At 37.8% G+C, this 12,880-nt stretch overlaps 1 protein-coding gene across 9 annotated transcripts in view; it reads left to right on the top strand.

The window, feature by feature from the left end:
- The window catches only part of QKI (QKI, KH domain containing RNA binding), a 142,656-nt gene that overhangs the window by 119,667 nt on the left and 10,109 nt on the right, over positions 1-12,880 (top strand). The window lies entirely within an intron of this gene.

The following is a 12,880-nucleotide window of genomic DNA, read 5'->3' as shown; positions in this document are numbered from 1 at the left end:
AGATGAGCAGGTTGGCATGGTTCAATCCTGGTTCCAGTGATAGATACAGGAGAGCAGCAGTGAGGAAAGAGTAGGACTGTGACCACCACCAGCTAAATTGGCTTAAAGGACCACAGGAGTGCCAGTTGAGAGGCTTTTTGCATCTTGAAAAATAATTTTTGACTCCTTTGACAGCAATGTAAAACCTCAGTCTAATCATCCTGAACTAATTTGTAGCCTGGGAAAAAGTCTTAAGGATGGCATTTTAATTTTTTACGTTCTGGAATCAGCTGTTGTATTTGCTAGGTAAACTTGTCTGAACTTGTTTCCTCTGAAATTATTCTCCCTAAGTTTTCTGTCTGATTGATTCCCATTTCATCCTCTGTTTTTCCAAGTCTTAGCTTTCTGAACTCAATCATGCACAGTTGCACAGCAACTTACTTTTACACATTCTGGAAACAAAATTCCATTAATTTGTCCATTCATTTGAACCGCTTCAGAATTATATGCCTTGTTTTTCACACCTTTTGTACCTTTGTTGTCCTTATTTCCCTTGGCTTAAGGAAAAGAACTTCATTTGTCTCTTCCCATTAATGCTGAGTCAATGAATATTCTTCAGTTACTCTGTCTCCAAAAATTTGCATCATTTTTAGGTTTAATTTTTCAGCCACATCATGTAACTGAAAGCTTAAAATACACTTTTTCTAGTTTTGGAATTTTTTTCCTATTTATTAGTTTTTACACACATTAAGGGAGGTTTTTACTGCAAAGTGCTATGTATACGAATATAGTCCATAAAATTAAAGACTGTGTGAATTTAGGTATTATTTTGAAATATTCATGAGATTCTGAGGCTCAGGAGATTAAGAGGCACTAAGGTGATTTGTCTTGTAGTAGAAAATGTATTTTAAGCTGCTTTTGCTTATGGTTGTGCACCTTGTCTACTACAATACAAAAGTATAATTCTACAATCTCCCCATATTTCTAGCATCTAAGTCTAAATTCGTTTATCCTAAAAATTGGATTAGAACACTAAATGTTTAGGGAACCAGCATGTTTGAACAATATTCAAACAGAAGCATGTGCAGAATTGAGTCAGAAATCTAGAAATGGGACAGTGTTACTTGTTTAATGGGACTCAAGGATCATTCAGAAAGGAGGTGGAAATCTTTCATCAGTACAATACAGAGTGAGAGTGAAGGGCAAGGCACTGGTAGGGAATGTATAGGAAGAAATGAAGTTACCATGGGAACAGTTTGGTGTTTTTAGGGTGGATTAATATTTTTAATACCAACATTGCTTGTTCTCTGTAAAGGTCCCACAATATGCATCTGGCATTTAAGCTAGTTAGTTAGAAGCTACAGGGGAGATGCTGCATAGAAATATTGCAGGACTATCCTGTCAAGAATGGTTTCCTGAGCATGACATGACAGCATTGATCTAGGATGGCTCAGTGGCTGCAGTTTTTTTCAGCCACAGTTCAGATACCCAGCTGCTTAAAAATGAAAAAGGGAAAACCATTAAATTAAGTTTTGGTCTAATATCCGGAGTCTGTAGCAAGCTGTTCAGGTGCAACACTATAAAACATGCAGTGATCAGCAACAAAGAGAAGCACAGAGGTCTTGAATATTTCTGTCCCAATATAGGCTTTAACTTGCAGTGAAATTTGATCAAATTTATACTGTGAGTCTTGCTAAATGGTTACTTTAGTGTCTGTGTCTGCTGAGGAGGCAGATTTTTAAATTAGTGTGTAGAACAGCAGGGAAGAATGGTCAAATTAATTATTTAAGATAGGCCTGATACATACTTCTCTCATTCTAGGACAGAAGATTACACTTAAAGAACTTAATTGTCTTATCATAGAGGTTCAATTACTATATAGAAAAAAATATAACAGTTTATTCTGGTAATGTAGGATTCTATTAAAAAAAGGAGATGAAGGAGTTCTGGTCAGCAATTTATTCAGGAATTTTCCAAATAGATTAACCAGTCCTTTATTTTGGCAAGTCTCTAGTCAGGTACCTCATGATGCCAGTACCTTCTGAACAGAAGATGATGTTTGCTATACCACAGTCTCAATTCTATATGTGAGCTGTCATAACCTATACTTGCTTGTGAGAGAGATCTGAAACATGGCCCACATACAAAATTGGAAGAGTTTGTTATTTATGCATGGCATCTGAATAGCCTTGGGCAGGGGGGGAAAATGTGTAGGTTTTACTGCAGCTTCCAGAAAATACTTTTTATAATAACTGTGGTTTTATTTGGCAGGGAGTGGGGGAGGGAAGGGTTGGTTTGGGGTGATTTTTTTGTTGTTCTTTAGGGTTTTTTGTTTGGTTGGGTTTTTTTAATTTAACAAGTTTTAGGAAAGTTCTGCAACTATCTTATAAGCATTGATTGCTGAAATACAAATTCCTTTTGCAAATCAGTGGATAACAGAAAGGTATTTTTATTGCAATTTGGTATCTTTTTTCAGAATGTAAGGGGTATTTTTTTAAAGCACTAGGAATACTTTCAAAACAAAATAATTCTTGTTACTGCTGATGTACTCTATTTTCAGTAATAAGTATTTGTGATCTGGTCTTAAAACCTAGCAGAATAAAAATCTCATATACAAAGTGGAATATTGTAAGAAACTAACTTCATATTAATACACTATGAAAAATAGGTGGTTCTTATTTGTCAAAATCTGGATGAGAAATACTGATCTTAAGGTGGGTACGTGATTAATTCCCAAAGCCCAAAAGGTGAATATCTTCAAAAATTAAGTTGGTTTCATTTTCTTTGGCATTTACTCCAGCTTCAGGTTCAATTTTTTTTCCCCCCAAGAACTATCATGAATAATTAAAACAATACTTGTGTATTGTTTGAATTATTCCAGGTGATTGCACTGGAAAATTACGTGTCTACATTTTTTAAAAAAATCACTTTTGTTATTCTAGAGTAGGTACAAGAAATATTGCATGATTTTCATGATTTACTAAGAATCCACTAATCTTTTGTAACTGAAGTTGCTAAGATTAAAGGAATTGATTAAAAAAATTAAAATCTGTTGTGTGTATATTTTTACGTAATATTTGCAGATATCAGAAGTATTTTTGTGAATTGAGGCTATCTTAAAAGGCTTTAAAAAATGTTTTTAATGCTAAATTTGTTACATAGAAACAAAATCACAAAAAACCGATAGGTGGAACTTTCGTGCTCAGTTCCTAAGTGACAGCACGAATAAATTTTCAGGGCTGTCAGGAGTCAGAAAGCTGCCTTTTGTCAGTCTGTGCTCAAACGTGTGCTTTGCTGCCTGGTGCTCTGAAGTGACGGACACCCCACAGCACACACATACCTGTGGCTGCTGTGTGCAGCTCCGGCAGCCTGCAGCAGCCGGGATGGCTCTGCCTTTCCTCCTGGAGGCAGGCAAGGTCACTGGCCATCCACGCCCCGCGGTAGCCACAGGGTAGGGCTGTGTCTGGTCAGGTGTGCCCAGCAGTGGTGTGGCTCCCCGGGGAGGAAGAGGTGCTCCTCAAAGGCCCTTTGTGCCGCTCCCTGCCGGCTCTCCTGCTGTCTGTGGAAAACAAGGGTTGGCTGCTCTCTGAAAGCTGAAAAGAAGGCTCAGTAAATAGCAGAGGAAGCCTTTCCCTAGCAACACACTGCCTCCAGCCGCCCGAGCCTTCGATGGAAGGTCATATGATTGACATATTTGTGCTCTAAAGAGAAGGCACACAATTAGTTTTTTAACTTCTCCGTATTTTTAAGCTGTGTGAAAGTGGGTTTTAGCTGCCATACAAGAGCAGACTGGGATACCATCACCCCCTTCTTCTGGACTTCATCAGCTCTGAGAGTTTGAGAACTGGAGAGGCATCTGTGGTGTTGGTGGAAGAGCTAACTTTGATTTTTAAACAGTATTTAAACATTGGTATTGGAGTACCAGTAAAGTGCACATGAGACACACATGTGGTGTTAGATTCAACACAGCTATGGGCTGCTTGTAGGCATGTAAGCAGTTGGAAATAATGGTGACTTTTTAGTACTCATTCACTTTTTAGCAGCTGTTGAAAATTAGTGCAAGTATATACTCAGTGTTCATCTCCTTTTAAACTTCCAATATTCTGTTTCATTAGTTCAATTAGAAACGTAAAACTTAAATTGGTCAAATTTTTGGGCATCTTAGGTTTAAAACAATGCTGTTTCTCTAGATGGTAGCTTAATGTGAAGTTCTGAATGAAGCAGTCATTGCATGCCTCAACCTTAGAGGTTGTGTGTGTGCAGAAAACAGTCATTTTGAAAATAAAACTGTTAATGCAAGTATTTTGCAAAAGGCAGTGTAGGTGAAAATTTGCAGAAGCAAATTTTTTATATCACATTTAGCTGTCAGGATTTCTGTTGAAAATAAGAGTAGAGCAGTAAGTGTGACAGTTGAAGAAGCTATTGGAAGACCACTGCTCCCTGAATACTGACATTTTACAACTGGAGAAGCCTAACTCATGGGTTTAGTCCATATTGTAATAAAGTAGTTTATTTTAATTAGTCACTGTTACATTTTCAGGACATCTCCTGCTAAAGATAAAAATGTCTTAGAAGTTACTACTGCAGCTTGAATTCCCATGTGGTAGTGTGCAGCCCTGAATCCTGTGTTTAATGAAACACATGAGAGAAGATACCCTTGAAATTTCGACATGTGCTAATTTACAGCAACAGTCTTTGTGCTCCCTGTCACCAGCAGTTAGTTTTCTTCTGTTGCTCTAAAGAGAGAGACTCCTCGCATTCTTTCTTGGTTACTAAATTTGATATGAAATGTCATTTTTCTTTTATTTTTTTTTTAATTATTTCTGGGTGGGAACAGACTCAAAACATACTGGGCATGTTTTCCATATGAAGACATGCAGTCATATCTCAGTGCCATTTTGAAAATGAGAGGCTTTGTTTATGTAGTAAACCATTAGCATAGCTAGGAAGAAAACTATGTAGTATTGGATCTCTGGAGTTTGCAACAAAAAACTAGTTTTGAAACCCTTAAATGGGGATCTCCAGCCCCATCTTGCCCCCATGTACCCACCCACTTCAATATTTGAGTTAGGTGTCTTTGCAGTTCAGGGGAATTTACAGCTATTTCAAGTGTATGAACTCAGACTTTGAATAGAGACCTCAAAGGATGACAGAGAGAATAAATGTTGCAGGTCAGGCCACGCTTTACTGAAATATTTTAATTAATCATTCCATTGATGTATTTCTAACAACTGCCTCTAATTTGTACCTGTTAGAACAACCACCTTGATCATAGGTTGTTTTGTAGCATATATTAGTTAAATTGTTTTTATAATTTACTGAAAACTCAGGATGGGTTAATAATTTGTCCTGATAAAAGTGGAATGTGTCAACACTATCTGAGTGTTCTGGCACTGTTCAGTCTGCTCCAAAGGCTACAGCTGGAATAAAGACCTGCATAATATAGGTCGTGTTTGCATTCTACTCTCTTCAGATTCCTAGGATGCTGATGGAGCTCAGGATGTTGCTGGTAGAGCCATATGTGGGAAATTTGTATGAGGCTTGCCTGGTACTATCTCATTCACTGTGCTTGTAGTTTTAACTGCTGTTTTCAGAATTTAACTAACCAGTGAGGAGGAATTTTGAATGTCTAGCATTCCAAAACTAGAAATACCAACAGTGAAGTGTTCAGCTCTGAACATTTTTAAGCTGGGCTTGCACATTGCTAAAAATAGATCTAATGCTTTAGATTGCACAGATGCCTTTAGATTGATAGGTATTTCATTTGAATCTTAATACAAATATCAGCAGATGTCTATGCTAGCAAATAAATCTGAATGCATCTCAGTATTATTCTGCCTTTTCAAAACATTTTAGAATGTACTGTAAACTTTTTTTTTCCCTTTAGAATTTTTTGGGGTTTAGTGTGTGTATGTGTGTCATGAAAGCTGTATTCCTGTTCTGGAGCTTTATGCATTGCTGAAGCTCTCCAGTGTGGTGTATAGAGATTCTTATCACAGATTTTATTAAAAACAGTAAAACAGACGTGCAAGGAAAATAGGAATGATAATTAAAAAAAAAAAGCAAAGCAAAAAGCAAGTTCTAAAAATAAAGTATTGTTGAGGGCCTGATTTAACCTATCCAGGTGACCTTTTCTCTTTTTTTCCTTCAAAGTCCAAAACCCTGTGATTTAAATATGAGCCTGTCACATCTGTCCTAAAGAAACGTTGACCTGTTAAGGTCAAGCAAAATTCTCCCCACCCCAGTGTGCTACCAACTAGTACCTAGGGAGACATATGGTGAAGCAAACTTGCAAGTTCCACTGATGCTGTATTTCAGTCTGGCTTGTAAAACACACTATCTGCCAATTTTCTGTGCCTTATCTGTATTTTCTTTGTGCAGAAATGGAAAGGAAGGGAGGGAGGGCATCAGGCCTCTCCAAAAGTATTACTGGTAAGCCAAGTATCATGATTAGACAGGGATATGTCAGATAAGGTGATGGGGAGTGTAAAAAGATAGGCTGTCTTTTTCCCCTAGTGTATCTTTAACATTATGACCAATGAATTTGTCAAGTGAAACAGCACAAGTCTTCTTTGCATATCATTTGAACTGAGAGCTTGCTTTGAAGAAGATAAGCAGACTGTGTTGCCCAGAAGAAATAATGATGCTAATTTATCTTTGCCTGTCCTCATAGCCATAGCAGTGTGTGTCAGTGTGGAAAAGGAAATAGAGAAATATCTGAGCTATAGTTTTACCACCTGTTCTATGCCATGGGATTGTTGATGGACAGGACTCTGAGAAATACAGCTGGTCTGGAAGTCTTTGTCGTTAAAGCATTTGGGAAAGTTTCCTCTAACATAAGAATAGGTGCCAAACTGTGACAGAAAAGACCTCTTTGACCGATTCTCCTCAAAACAAACAAAGCTATGTTGTAGGATTTCTGCTCCATCACCCTCAGAAGTGTATAATCAAGGATGAGAAAGTCTGTTGCATATGTTTACTAGCAACTTCTAACTATCAATATTTACATTCTCGGCATGGGAAACTTGAAGGTCTCTGCCAGATTTTTTTGAGGGAAAGGGAGGATGAGATGTTTTCTTTAATACAGAGTAATAGACTAATTTACCAGAACCAAAAGCCTTTACAAAAGTAAAATCTAATCTCTTGCACTAGGTAATTGATTAATAGTTGAAGTACTCCCATTCAGAGTCTTACAAAAAAAGCTCTTTCTTTGTCTTTTACATCTTTTACACCTGTAATCTTGTCTAGGATGTTATTACTATAAATACATCAGTTTCAAAAACTAAGATGCGAGAAAAAAATCTTCCAAACATGGATTTTAAACGTATATACTTCAGCTTCAAAAATTCCAGTGTGTTTTGTAGTGTATTTTACAATGTATTGATGCCTGAGATCTGGTTTTTTGTTTAATACATGTATGTCTAGGAATTTTTAGTATAATATTTGTAAGGTTTTTTTGTTTATAAATCATGAATGGAAGGTTTTTGTCTCTGAATGGAGACATTCATGTGTAAAGACTGTTTGACTGGAGCATGGTATGTTAGGAGTACTTACTCATCTGCAAGTGAATTGCAGTGGAAGATTTTTCTTTGTCAGGGAGATAAAAGCATTCTAGAGCCTGAGAGTCCAGCCTGTGTCACAGTGCAAGCCTCCAAGCTGCAGCTGTTGGGCTGCAGAGCAGCTGGGGATTGCTGGAAGGCAGGGTGACAGACCCCTGAGGAGCAGCACTGCTTCCTGGATAAGTAGGATAAGATCAATCACAGTAAAATATTTCAGTGGTGCTGTTGCTTTTTACCAAAATTCCTATTAAATTAGTAAATAGTAGATGGCTTATACTGTGCAGATATACTGTGCAGTCTAAAGAATAATTAAAGTCTTCATATTTAATGTGTGTGTTTCCAGGTGGTAGAAAAGTTATGTTTATTTTATGTGGCAATTTTAAATTACTTTTCTGTTTGAGGAAGAGTTTTAAGTATTTATTCTTGTTCATTAGTATAGTGTTCTTCCATAACTGCTAAGTCCTCTGCCCTTCTGCTTAGAGTGCATGTAAAATTATTTATTGCCTTACCTGCATCCTGAAAAATACTGTGTGTTCTTAGAAGGATTCTCTCTACTTGAAGCAAATGTGTAGAAGGGTGCATGGACTTGGACAAAATGTTTGGTAGCTGGAAGAGTTCTCTCCAAGGGTGGCAAGAAAGCTGCTGGTGAGAGCTGCTGTTCAAGCAGCAGCAATGTGGAGAAGGCAGGGAGGCAGCTCTGCAGGAGAGCTTGCTGAGGTGCTTGGGAGAGAAGTGCCCTTTGGTGCTGTCATGCTGCTGAGGCCCCTGGTCATTCTTTCCATGAGCTGCTAGGACAGGCCTGCTGCAGTTGGCAGGGGAAGATGGAGACTGGTTTTTGGCCCTTGTGTTCCTGGCTGATCTGGCTGTTGTTTTGCTTCACCACCATTTTCTCTTCCCATTTGCTGCTCCTGGTCTGAGCCTGAAAGGACTGCCCTGGACAGCTTATAAAGAACTGGGCCCCAAAGCCATACTTCACTGCATTTTGTCCAAAATCATAAAACTGTCTGCTGCCTTTCCTAGGGCTGGGCTCACTTCAGTTCATGAGAATTCAGCTGAAGTATAGGGATGTGACAGGATTGCAAAAACGTGATCCAAAATGCATGACATCTGGAAGCTAGACTGTCTGTGAAAGTCACTGACATCACTTAAATATGAGGATCTATTTGTTATGAATGTAGGGAAAAAGAAGGGTATCTGTTACATTTTCCAAAGCAGTTACTTTAAAAGAAATTGGAGCATTATATGGGGAAAGCACCTATGTTTGTAGAAATGTGTTGAAAGCCTTCTCTTCCAGCCCTGGTAATAGTGAAAATTAGCATTTTGAGACTTATGTGCATGAGGCTGTAAGGCTCAAGAAGCTCTGTCAGAATAAGATATCCCAGCTATGACACAAGTGAGTGGATTGCTTGGTTTCTGAATTACCTGAGCTGCAGTGATGCTCCTTTTGGGCCTGGCAGCAGTATGGCCGGGCAGTGTGGCCACTGCCTGTCTCCATAGGTCTAGTTCATGGATCTCTGCTCTATCCTAAACACTGCTACTTCATGCTTCTTTTAAATACTGTCTTTCTTTCCTTCTCTGCTGTAATTTGTTACAGGCTTCTCAGAGTTAACAGAATCTAACAGTCCACCTTTCACCTCTGAAAACTGTTGTCATCTGCTGAAGTCCTTCATTGACATTGCACAATGAAGGCATTTACCTTTGGAGTCTGCATGCCTGTCTGTCTTCCACCTGGATAACAAATGTTTCTAGTGTATGTATGTTTTGTGTATAAATAAGAAGATAAAGTGTATGATACTTCTCAGGGTACTGTATGCACATGAGAATCAGAGGCATTTCAGTACCTAAAATTAAAGGATTTTCTGGAGGTCTTGGGATATCTGTGGTTGAAGTACAGCTTGGACATTGATAATGAAAATAATTCATTGGAGTGTTTTATCTAAGCTCCCCATTTCAGGATATGAAACAAGCTCTTACTAATATCAGTCATATAATAAATTTACTTCATTCTTTTTTTTTGTGAAACTGTTGGTACAAAGTAGGGAAGACGATTGCTGTTTTAATGGGCATTTGTGTGGTCAGCACTGTGTTTAATTTGAAGTCGTGGTTTTTAGGACGTGTTTCCCAGAGACTTCATGTAGGTGGCATTTGTTGTGTTTTGAGCCTTGTAACTCTAATCCTACACTGACAAAGATTAAAAAGCAAGTTACTTAAAATGATAGTCCTCACTGGCATTTGGTCTCCTTTAGGTCTATTTATTGCTAGCCCAGGTAGAGTTGAGCTGCTGTGAGGAGTTACAGGCTTTGTGTTCACAGAACAGCACCCAGTGATGTCTGTGCACAGTTGGCTTTGTTAGGATTTACTGCTTCCATCTCTTCCATATTTGTATTCAGTGAGCATTTGCAAGTAGTTGCTTACATTTAAAGAATTATGTTTCAAGATACCATTTAAGGCTTTTTTTTTAATCTGCATGTTATATTGTACATGATAAATACAAGGAAAGCACTGGAGATTTAAGAGGATGAGAGGTTTGAGTCAATCACTTGAGCTTCAGCTTAGTAATGCAAATCTGGTTTTAAGTGACCTTATTGATGTTTGCTCAAAGTAGCTTCCTTTTGGTACAAATGACTGAGCTTTGTTGCAGCTGTTGTACAGGTAATGTACTGTCCCTTTAGAGATTGCCTTTGTGTCCCTGGTGCAACCTCTCTTTGCTTTAACAGAGAGTGCCTGCAGGAATGCCTGGAGGTAAGATAGATCTTGTGTGCCTCATTTGATCATCTGTCAGCAAGGAAGTGAGAGGATAGGGCAGGGAAAAACATGTGCCCCTTGCTCTGAAGCAGCTCTTGGAAATTTGGGGGGTTGGCTCTTGGTGAAGGATGTGCAAGTGGAGAGCTTGGTACCAGAGAGTGAAGGACACGACAGTGTGTCCCAAAGGGTCCCGTGACTTCACCATGAGGAGAGGTGAAGTGACTGTTCCAAGGGTGCGAGGATTTTGGGCAGCACTGGTAGGGTAGACCCATGTCCTGCTGAGGTGGCATTGTGCAACAAACAGTGCCATCTTCTGGGAGGAGCCGGAACCATGATCTTGTGGTCATCGTTACACGTGTTTTTCAAAGTGGTGGAAAGGGTTTTTTGTTGGGGTTGGAGGGTTTTTTTTGTGTCTAATAAATGCTTTAAAAATTAAAGCACCAGAAGGCAGTGTTAATGTCTGGTAATGCAAGTCCACTTCTTGCATCGCTGATTTTTTTTACTGATACAGTTGTTAAAGGAACATTTTATGATGTTGTATTTTGGGTTTTGTTTAAAAGAAGAAAAGTTTATCAACTGCTGAGCATAGACTAGAGAAGTAAATCTCAAGAATAAAATTAAGGACTTGGTCTGCTTTGTTTAAGTCCAGTGTTACTTCCATAAACATAATTCATAAAGGCTAGTAATTGCAACATCTTTTCTAATAGAAAGCAGTAGTGACCTATAGGAAAATGATAAAGTAAGAATGATTATTTGGACTTACATCTCCTTCTTCTGACCATATCAAAATGGTAAAAATATTTTCTGTCTTAAAATTATTATCCTATAAATAGTTATATTGGGAAATATTCACTGTGGTGCAAAATCTGGGATTAGGGTTACTAAAATTATCCTAGCAAGTGGAGTGTAATACTCAGCATTTACTGAAAGTCATTAATGGCATAGATCAATCTCCTGAAAGTCTTATTTGGAGGAAGTGTGCAATTTTAGTAGCATTAATGGAACTATATGGGAGATGCAGCTGACATTGTGAGGAGGTTTTTTTGTTACACACTTTCAAATAAATAAATACATGAATGCAAACAAAAAGCAAATAATAAAGTACAACTTATGGGGGAGGGGAAAAGATTAATTAATGTGTTAAAAAAATCTTTATTGCTAAAATAACTTTGATAAGGTATATCCAGAATGACAAGAATTTGTGAGCTCTGGATGGGGAAATATACTTGGAATTGGTTTTATTGTGTCATGATTGCCTAGGTAATTTACCAGCAAAGATGCAACGTAAAAATAGTTTATTTTAAAAAGAAGATAAAATTATTTTGCATGTAAATTACAAATACGTTCTGTGTCATGTTAAGATTGCTAGAATCTGCACATTTTGTATTCCAAAAGGGCTGTGGGACTATGGGGTCTGGCATTTCTGCATGGTACAGCACTTAACTGTACAATTAATTTCTAGTTAAGATGGTAATTGAATGTGTCTTTCCTTTTTTAGTATTAGTGTCAGCTTGCCCTGTCATACAGTATTTAACATACAAAGAAAATGTCTAACTTTCAGTATATTCTGAATGTTTACTGTGTGATAATCTTGGTGTTTATGCAAGTCCTCAGTATTACAGTTGGGACTTTCAGTTTCTGACATTTGAAAGGAATTCAGTGTTGACTCATCTCTTACCATGTTGATTTTGATTTGTTGATAAAAATCAGCTGCTAAAAGTCCCCTTTGTAAGAGGTCGTGGCCCTTGAGCATACCTCACTATAAGTACTGGATTTGCTTAGATAAAATTTGAAAACTATTTGTGTTTTGGACTTTAGTAAATTTAGGAAATCCATAGTTTGGAAGTAAAATATATATAACAAGCTCATTAACATGGAAAATGCTGTTCCAAATACCTGGAAAATATTGTGTGATTTAGTAAGTAAAAATGTAAGAAAACCAGTTTAGCAAAGGAAGAATGCATTGCAGTTCACACGAAAGCTGCCCTTCTATGCATCTAACATAAGAATTTCAGCCCTGGCATTCCATACAGGAGGCAAGGTGGTAACCTAACATTGAAGTAGATGTTGACCATCCCTCTTGGGTTTCCTATATCATAATTACATTATCTGCTCGATAGAGTGTAGAGTAAACAAATGGTAGTATTTTTGGAAAGACAGATAGAAAATCTCTGGTCTTAAAGATGAAATTATACTTTTAGAAATGTTTTTATTATTAACTGAAAAAGCGAGCATTGTTCTACTGAACACTACTTAGTATTCATGCAGCCTATCAATAGAGTAGGTAACTTCAGGGAAGTATTTTTAATTGAAGCAAAACCAAGAGTAATGTGTGCTGTGTAAATAGTAGTTACATCCTCATGAGAATACATCTACGTGTGCCAGAATTAGGAATTCACCCTCAGGGCAGTTGTCAATATCCTGTCTGGAAAGCTGCTCAGAGATTGTTGTTTATGTTTTTTGTTTGCCCCACCCCCACAGTATCGACTCTAATGGAGCAAATTACAATAAACTGCAGTGCTTAAAATGTGTGATGGCTATCCATCCTCTGGCCCAATAATACAATTTTTTTAAAGATGCCTTTAGGAGTATTGTGA

This window comes from Onychostruthus taczanowskii, unplaced genomic scaffold (assembly GCF_017590055.1).
Source record: "Onychostruthus taczanowskii isolate IOZ18803 unplaced genomic scaffold, ASM1759005v1 scaffold21, whole genome shotgun sequence".
Lineage (NCBI taxonomy): Eukaryota > Metazoa > Chordata > Aves > Passeriformes > Passeridae > Onychostruthus > Onychostruthus taczanowskii.
This window is presented reverse-complemented; position numbering and strand designations above follow the sequence as displayed.